A 9010-nucleotide genomic window follows, 5' to 3' on the forward strand; every position below is an offset into this window, starting at 1 on the left:
AGTTCCTAGGCAGAGGTTATGGGAAATGTAGTCTGGGGTAGAGTGGCAAGTGTTAGGGGTGGAGCGCCCTCTGGTGGAGTTCATGGGCACTCCAGCTGGAGATCGTGACAAAAGCACCCTTAAAGGGGTCATATGACGTTGCTAAAAAGAACATTATTTGGTGTAATGCAATGTGTTTATGCGGTTTAAGGTTAAAAAACGCATTATTTTCCACATAATGTACATTATTGTTGCTCCTCTATGCCCCACCTTTCTGAAACACGTCGATTTTTACAAAGATTTCTGCTGCTGCTTCTTTTTTTTCCTTCTTTTTTTTTAAAGAAAAGGAGGAACAAATGGAAATTGATTTTTGTGGTAATCAACATTATACTACAAATGCTGTTTAATGATCTTAACTTGAACTAAAGCTAGGATATTCCTTTAAAGACACTAAGTCATTGTTCAGTATGTAAGCAACTTCCTTGTTCAGCATCCTAATCATAAGTACGGGCCATTTATTTTCTCTCTTACATAATATATACACCATTTTTAACTTCTTTTAACAACTATGGTGGCTCGTATGTAAATTATGTATGAGAGTAAGTGAAGTGCACTATAATTCTGTGGCCCAACCGGATTCAGAATCTCCATTGTCTTTTATGGTGTTTAGTGACTGGATCCACACTGCTGCTCTGTGAAAGCTCAAACCTTTAAGAGAAGCTGCTGTTTATCATTCAAACACTAATATAAGTTGTTGCTTGAGCATATTCTGAGAAAAACATATTTATTTGTGTAGTCCAAACACTGAAACACACAGGTATGGTGGTACATAATCTGTAATGCTAGAGATTGTGGCTGTAGAAAGGTAATTTGGCGTTAAAGGGTTAGTTCACCCAAAAATGAAAATTACCCCATGAATTACTCACCCTCAAGGCATCCTAGGTGTATATGACTTTCTTCTTTCAGACGAATCCAATCGAAGTTATATTAAAAATTGTTTTTGATCTTCCAAGCTGTTTAATGGCAGTCAGCGGGTGTTGCAGTGCATCAGTCCAAAAGAAGTGAAATAAAGCGCATCCATCCATAATAAAAAGTGCCTCACACGGCTCCGGGAGGTGAACAAAGGCCTCCTGTAGTGAATCGATGCGTTTTTGTAAGAAAAATATCCATATTCAAAACGTAATAATCGGAGTACACGGAGGCAGTACAACTCTCTTCTCTCTTTCAGTGGAAGTTCATCTCAGTCTTTTTCCTATACTTTCATTTAGCAGCTGTCTTGAATTTGAATCTAAGTCTGTCTGTTAGTCCAGTCTGCTGTAAAATCTACTTCATGTCTTTCTGGCTGCCAAACTTAGTCGCATAATGCAGATTTGAAAACCTACTAGATGAAGACCCAGTTAAGATTTAAATACTATATCTCTGTTTGTAAATATAGCACACATAACCAATGGCCTTAATGATTCAGATACTGAATGATTCAAATACATTCCCAAAGTTTTACATGTAGTCTATAGACTTATTTGTGATTCTGTGGAATTTAAGTTTATTGAATCAAAGATAAAAAATAATAATAAAGCTGAGATCTTGTTTTAAAGAAATTTTGGAGCACCTTTTTTTTGGCCTATCCTCTTTCTACACCTTATCCTGTATATCAGGTTTTGTTTGCTTATGCCCTGCTCACTTACACTCTTTTCTTTCACACAGCATTAATTGTTATTAAGAAATTTCCTCTGTTGTGTCACTGAACATATACCTCTGTTTTGTGTCTTTGTAACATTCTGTTGCAAGAGATTGTATCATGTTGTGATGAATAAATGTTTTGAAGCATTTGGTTCAATCTGTTATTTGTTGAATTTGGGGGGTATTTTTAAAATATTTTATTTAATATTAAGTGACAAAAAAAAGTTGCATAAAGTTATCTTAAACAAAAAGAAAAAAAAATACATTAACAACAGGCATAACAAATGTATCAGACAGGAATTAATTATTAGATTAAGCAGCACTTGTGAGGAGTCACATGGGAATTTTTCCCAATTACCAGTTTGACCTAGATAACCTTGTCTTAACTTGGTGTAGATAGAGACTTTGAGCAGTTACTCTCACTATTTGTAAATCAAATGCTGCATGAATGATGCAGCTACAAAACCAGGATGTACCCAGACTCTATAATATGACACCCATCATGCTTAGCTGCACACGAGGATCCCCTTCACTGCCACATAACAAAACACAGATATTAAATTTCTCTTTAACATACTGGGTTTTTCAGTCCTATATCCACATTATTTTTCACTAATTACGTGTAATACAATGTGTAATTTGAGTTTACCACAGGCATCAACACAGGAAACAGTATGTGACAAAAAACAGAAACACAGAACACATTGTGTGTGCAGGTGATTTCAATATTACAACACAGCATAGACTGATGGATATCTGTACTGGAAAGATACCAATGTGTCACTTGACTCTGAGGGTTACCATGACAACCTGCCAACAAACTGACTAAAGCCTTTGCGTAATATATTCACATTTACTCAACTATCATTGAATTGATGAATACGTAAAAAATAAAATTACAAGAATCACAGTAGCTGGGGACATAAGCTCAGACTTTTCCTGATGGAGAATAGGAGATGAGCTCAGACATGATTCAATTTTGACAGTATCTTTATTTTCAGTTTATGTCTTCTAGCTGTTGTGATATTGTTTTGTGTCTATTTTAACATGATCAAAACTGCCTCTGATAAAGATGAATTTCCATTCTACAGGCATATGCACTAAACATTATCCAACATACACAAACGGGAAAGAACAATTATGCACAATAATGAGTAAGAAACAACTGTAGAAATGCCTCTAAGTAATATACTGAATGCACGTTACCACCTTGTGGGGAAAAAGGTCACTGAGGGAATGATTGACTAAATATTTAATATAGTAAATGCAAAAAAAAAAACTACATGGAAGCTATAAGGCAAAATCTAGCCTACATAACAGATGTTGCTCTATATACTGAAGGAACAACAGTTCAAACTTCAGCAATATACAGATGTTCGTTCATAAAGATGTGTTTGTGATGGGTAGGCCTTCTAATGTCATATTTTCAATGTCTAACTACACATTTTCAGCTAAATTTAGTATCAAGCTGGCTGGGACTTTCCAGAAGCTGCTTGGCTTTGAGGATCCATGTTTATTCATTCAAATGTGGAATGTCAAATGTTTGTTGTCCAATAAAACACAGAAGTTACCTCAGTGTTCAAATATCCAGACCGATTGGTTCACTAAGTGACATCACTTCCTCCTGCGATGTGTGCCTGCAGACTGGCTGCGAGCAGCACTGCAGATTTTAATGTACCTTTCTTCCACATCTTGATGGAGAGAGAGACAGAGAGTCTGATGATGAAGGATGGATGAGGGAGAAGTGGGAGAGGAGGTGGCTGAAGGGGTGCTAGAGTTGTCCAAGGGTCCCATTGGTGGATCTTCTCTGCTTCTGTCCATCTCCACTATCCCAGAGTCTGAAGATCTTTGTTTTTCCTCTCTGTCCTTCAGTCTGGCTAGACTGTTACTCAGGGTGAGGTTCTCCTGCTGCAGAATCCTGATCCTCACTGAGTTTGCCTTCAGCTGCTGCTCCATATCACACATCACATCACCTGTAGCTGTGACACACACAGAGAAAATGGTTAAGAGTGACAGGTGGGGGTCAGAATCGTAAGAAATGTAACAATTTTAAGTTAGGTTTTCAATTAGGTTTTACAGTCTTTTGAGAGAGGCGACATAAATGCAATCCAATAAATGGCCTTAACTATATCAGATAACAATACTAAAATGTGGCAACATTTAATTCATTTTTTTTTTTAAAATACCTCTGACAAAACTACACTGATTTAGGTCACACAGGCCTTAAGTAAAACATTACATAAATTGTAAGCTGTATGTTTAATTCACTGGAAAAGAACAGACTCATAAAAGTTGTTCTTCAAAAATCGGTTGGACGGTATTTTTATTCACTGAAAAGAACTAACTTAAGAGTTGCACAGTACATTCATGAATCAGACAACATTGGTGGCACTGTTTGTTTTAATTCACTAAAGAAGAACTGACTCATTAGAGTCATACTTTAGACAACTGGGCCACAATAGGTGCACTGATGTTTTTGATCCACTAAACAAATGGCTCATAGAATTCTTCTTTCAGGTAATTAGAATATACTGGTCTCTCTGCATGTTTGTGCACTTAAAAGGAACCAGTTCACAAGAGTCATTCATTTGCGAATTGGACCTCACTGGTTGCTGTATGTTTTGTGCTGTAAAATCAGTATCCGTGCCACTGAACAGTATAAAGTGCATTAGTGCATGCCTACTTTTTCAGCAGCCTTGGTTCCAAAAGTATTTGTCCCATTAATTTTTCCCATAGGGTTTTTGATAAAATGTTCTTATGATCAAAATGCAACATTTAATGTAGGGCGTTATGAAATACATTAAATTTTTTCATGAATTCCTTTTTATTTTTTTCCATTTTAAATTTTTTTACTTTTTCTGTATTCCGTGTTTTTTTCTGTTTTGATTTTTAGTTTTAATGGTTAAATTAAATTACATTTTATTAATAAAAAAAAGCATGTATAATTAGTTGAAATCATGAAACTTATACAGTTTAACAGCAAATTATTAAAAGTTTAAAAGCATTTTCAGGGCCCTATGACATTTTTTTTTTTCATCTTCCATTAATTTTTTTACCACATTTGACCAAATTCTTCCATTTTTCTGGATTCCATTTTAATGGTTTAATTAAATTTTAATAATCAAAAGCATTACATGGAAACATGGAAGACAATCCCTTAAAAATTAAAGTTTTAATAATAATTTTATTATTAGTAGTGGTAGGAGTAGTATTGCATTAAGTTGTACTGTACAATAGAAATATGTTTCTGTCACAATTTCTTCAAGTTAAACCAAACATTTATTTTGATGGGGTGCCATGAAGACCTTTAAGTTTCAGTGTGTGTATATGAAGATAGTTTTTCTCAAATGAAATTGTAAACTAGTACAATGGTCACGAACACCTGACAATGCGTAGGTGCGTAGGATAAAAAAAGACAATCTAGTAGAAAAAAAAGAATAAAAAGGATCCTACAAACTACAGCTTGCATATATTCATTAACTACAACGATGAGACAGTAAAATGATCATGAAGTGACTCTCAAAGCAGCTCTGGAGATGAAGCTCATGTGTTCATGTCCTCACAACAGAAGCTGAAAACACCATGAGCATCACGCGTGCTTCAGTATGTGTAGTAGACAAAACCGCGCCACTGCGCTTTTCATTCACACAGAGACATGCAGAACATGTAGGATTCATATTTAAATTAAATAGTATTTTTGTGGTTTAATATTTAGACACTATAGTCCATATCACAATTTAATTATGTGTGCTTTTCTACTTTTGATCTATTCATCCAAAATTTGACAAATTCCATGACATTCCGTGTTATAAAGTAAATTCCATTTTTATGACTGGATTCCGTGATTCCATCCACGTTATCAGCATTGCGGAAATCATAGGGGCCTCTTTTAATGCCATGACTTTGAATTTAAGACTTCGGCTCTGATTTAAAACCTTTTTAAGGCCTTAAATTGTGGAAGGGCCAGACTTTTTTAAGACCCACAGAAACCCTGTAAGAGCTTTGGGAGACCAACAGAAACCAGCAACTGACAACCTTGTAGCCCACAGTAGGTCTGTCTATAAAGGTTAATATGTTATCCCCCAGGGAACCATAAGGGAGTGCCCTCAGAAATTTGAGAGAGAAAAAATCCCCATTATATTCTAATAAGGTATTTATTAGGACTGTGTAACCTAAGATATTAAATACCTTTCTATTGTTTTGTGAAAAATATATCTATCCTTTCTTATGGTATACATATGTTCAATAACAGTTTGCATTAGTGTTTGAGTTTCTACTTGCTCACTGGAAGTTGTAAGGCACTATTAAATATATAAAGCTGCGCTGAAAAGAAAAGCTTTTGAAAAGCAGTTCATTTGATTAAAATAAAAAATGTTCCTCTTCAGGCTGATACATCTAACATTACTTTAATTGTGGGTAGAAAAAAATTACTTTTCCCGATATTATATTAATAAGTTCCTTTCTCAGTAGTTCAGTAATAATATAAAAGTCAATAATTTCAGGAATGTGTTGTCTTCATAACATCATTCTTAATTTTCTCACAGTATAAATTGGTCTTTATATAAAATGTATATAGCTGTCCTTACATTTACGAAGGGTTTACTTGCAAAGTGGTCATCATATTTAAGTGTCATTGACATAAAAAATGTAAAATCCTTTCTCTAGTTTATCCCATATGTTTACTAATTGCTATGAGAAAGACAGATCATTGCATTTATCATTTTACATGAACATTTATGCAGTTTTACTGCTGTCCAAATCAAAGCTTTTTAAGCATTTCAGTCCACTTCATTCCAGTGACCAGTGCTTGATGATGTTCTGCTCACCAAGCCTCTGTTTTGCTTCTGCCTGACAATTCAGTTCTGCTGTGAGTTCAGAATTTTGGTCCCCTAACAATGTCACACCTGTGAATGAAATTGATTATTACTTAGTTTATATTGTTGTTTTGATATTTACACGTTACCAACCCTTGCATATCTGTCTTTGTGTATTAACTATTAAATAAGAATTTTTACATATGAGTTAAAGGCTTTTAAAGAACCTCCCACCTCTCTGTAACGCCTCCTTCTCCTCCTTTAGCCTCCTTACTGCTTCCTCTCTCCTGTATTTCACCTCCTGCATTCTGCGCTCCCACTCCTCCTCCATCTTCCTCCTCTCCTACTTCTCTCTTTTGACCATCTCTTTTCTTAGCTTCTCTCGCTCCACCTCTGTCTCTTTCAGCTTCTATTTCAGCGGCTCAACAGTTTCTCTCACCTCCAATTGAAAAAAGTCATGCTAATCAAATGAGGACATTTCAAAATAAATCACAAAAAACACAACACCAAAAATATATTTTTTTAATTACATTTTCTCATGCGCTTTATAATGGATGGACACAACCCCTCACCTCCAGGACATGCTTCCCCACACGGCTCAAATCCCTACGCTGCTCACTTGTCAGTTTGGGAAATGTCACATGCAGACAAGCGGCCCAGCTGCTGTGTTTCCTCCACAGCTTCCAGGAATCCCTGCATGGAGCAAGGCAAACCCAGAGACTGGCACAGTGACACTAAAGCCTCACCGCTCTCCTTCATCACCGTCTGAACACAAACACAGGCCTCACAGAGCACCGGGGCCAACTCTACCGTCTGACCAGCATGAGTAGACACACAGGAGCCTGCAGTGGGGAGTTGAAGCTGGGGTACTTGAGGTGTTTTTTTGGACGTTGGTCACGGAGGTGCTCTGTGTCTTGTGTGTATTGATGGAAGGAGTGTTTGCTGCTGCTCTGGTAATGGACTGACTTTGTTGAGATTGAGCTTGCTGTCCACTACTGGTGCGCTGCAAGAAGAGACCTATTAGTAAATCTGTTATGTTACCAATTAATGGATTGTTTTCAGTGAAATGTTGATTAAAATGTTTAGTGATTTAGTACTTAGAAAGGATTATTTAGGCGTTGACCAAGTGTTTTGTCTTTATTATCCTTCTTACCTCTTGTGTTTGTTGACTGCTGAGCTGAAGTAGTTTCTTCCAGCAGCGTTTGACCACAGGACCAATGGAAACAGGGGTTTCATTTTGATCAGATGATAAAGCCCTCTGCTTTACAAGCAGCAGCTCAGCATGAACAATAAAACTCTGAAGAAGAAGCATTAATCTTTGACAAACACAGAAATGGACATGATTTGGGGAAAATAAAACTGTTCATTTAACTGTTAGGTTACATGATATAATAACTTTCATTTATACATTTTTATTTATACATATTTTATATATAATCTTATACATATAATCTTTCTGCTAAAGTTTCGTAATAACTTAATTAAATGTATAATACAAATGTGAATGTGTAATGAATATAAAACAATAAAATAGATCAAATATAAAAAGCATATTATTTTTATTTTATATGAACATAAAAATAAATATAAACAATATAAATAAATATATAAAAACATACATTTGTATTTAAGAAACAGTAAACTACAAACTGACTACATGTCAATCAGCAACTCTTGCAGGACTAACGTTATATGGGAGTGCTGACTGAACTCTTCATCGCCATCCACATAATCATACTCTTCCAAAAGACTGACCAAGTCCAGATTACACGATAGTTTATCGGGGAACTTCCATGATGGGAAACGGACAGGTCCAGTCTTAGAAAACACATCCAGAACCACTCCCTGTAAATCAATAAGATCTCTGCGAAGACTGTCGATACAGTCCTGACGACCTAACAGATGAGCCATTGTTCAACTGATCAAAACTACTTCTGTTCTTTAATCGATTGAGGTGTCGGATCAAGGACATTTGCATTAGCTCTATTTACACTGTTTCCATGGTTGCTTGTAGGCAGAATCGTTCCTCTTCAACTACATTTCCCACAATCCCCATTGGCCTTGCTACCGGAAGTGATTCCGTTCGGCGACTTCTGTTGTGTGGCAGTTGGCGCATCGAGCGGTTAATGAAGTTGTATACTACTGTACATAGAAATATATTACTTCAGTTATTTCAGGACTTTACGTTATCTTTTGTTCCACAAATTACGTCAATATATTACTTAAGTTATTTCAGGACTGTACGTTATCTTTTGTTCAGCAAATTACGTCTTAAACAGACAATAGTTCTTTATTTTTCTAGTCGTATTTGATTCGGCCTGAGAAGAGCCTGCTGTGTCGCAGACATGCCGCCTGGGCCTGTTCAGATCATGCAGCCGGAGCTGAATAACAAGGTATAAAGCTATGGTTTATTTCTTTTTGATACAGTACTGGATAGATTGATCTTACTTATATTAAGCTACTAACATATTTGTCTTCCATAAACATACAAACATGTTAATGGACCGTAGCATTGCATGTTTTGATTAGGGGAATGA

The 9010-nt window shown here is 36.0% G+C and overlaps 1 pseudogene; it reads right to left on the reverse strand.

The window, feature by feature from the left end:
• Positions 1 to 3273: 3273 nt before the first annotated feature.
• Positions 3274 to 8384, reverse strand: LOC107738895 (coiled-coil domain-containing protein 157-like; annotated as a pseudogene).
• Between the last annotated feature and the right edge of the window lie 626 nt (positions 8385 to 9010).

The sequence above is a fragment of the Sinocyclocheilus rhinocerous genome, unplaced genomic scaffold, assembly GCF_001515625.1.
Source record: "Sinocyclocheilus rhinocerous isolate Xijiao unplaced genomic scaffold, SAMN03320098_v1.1 scaffold42409, whole genome shotgun sequence".
Taxonomy (NCBI): Eukaryota; Metazoa; Chordata; class Actinopteri; order Cypriniformes; family Cyprinidae; genus Sinocyclocheilus; species Sinocyclocheilus rhinocerous.